This window comes from Apis dorsata, unplaced genomic scaffold, assembly GCF_000469605.1.
Source record: "Apis dorsata unplaced genomic scaffold, Apis dorsata 1.3 scaffold_236, whole genome shotgun sequence".
In the NCBI taxonomy this organism is placed as follows: domain Eukaryota; kingdom Metazoa; phylum Arthropoda; class Insecta; order Hymenoptera; family Apidae; genus Apis; species Apis dorsata.
The window spans coordinates 366,244-366,550 of record NW_006263517.1 but is presented as its reverse complement, the minus strand read 5'-3'; positions in this window follow the sequence as shown (position 1 = coordinate 366,550).

The window sequence follows — 307 nt, the reverse complement described above, 5'->3', positions numbered from 1 at the left end:
GGGGGGGGGTTGGGCCCCCGAGATCGAGAGATTCTGGAAAGAGGTTTTTTTTTAAAAAACGTAGACGTTTTTTAATTCGTCGATTAACTGGAGAAACTGTTCGAGTTCACTGGTACGTCGGCTGTTTGGGACGACAGTCCCAAAAAGGACGAAAATTCAGGTGGAAACCAGTCCCAGATTCGAAAGTAACGAGGAACAAAGAACGAGGGATCGGGTGCCTCGAAAGCAGCTGCGTTTTTTTCGCGAGGTTGCATGTCGGGACCGAGACCGAGATTATACGGAACGGGTCCCGTGGATGGACCCACGG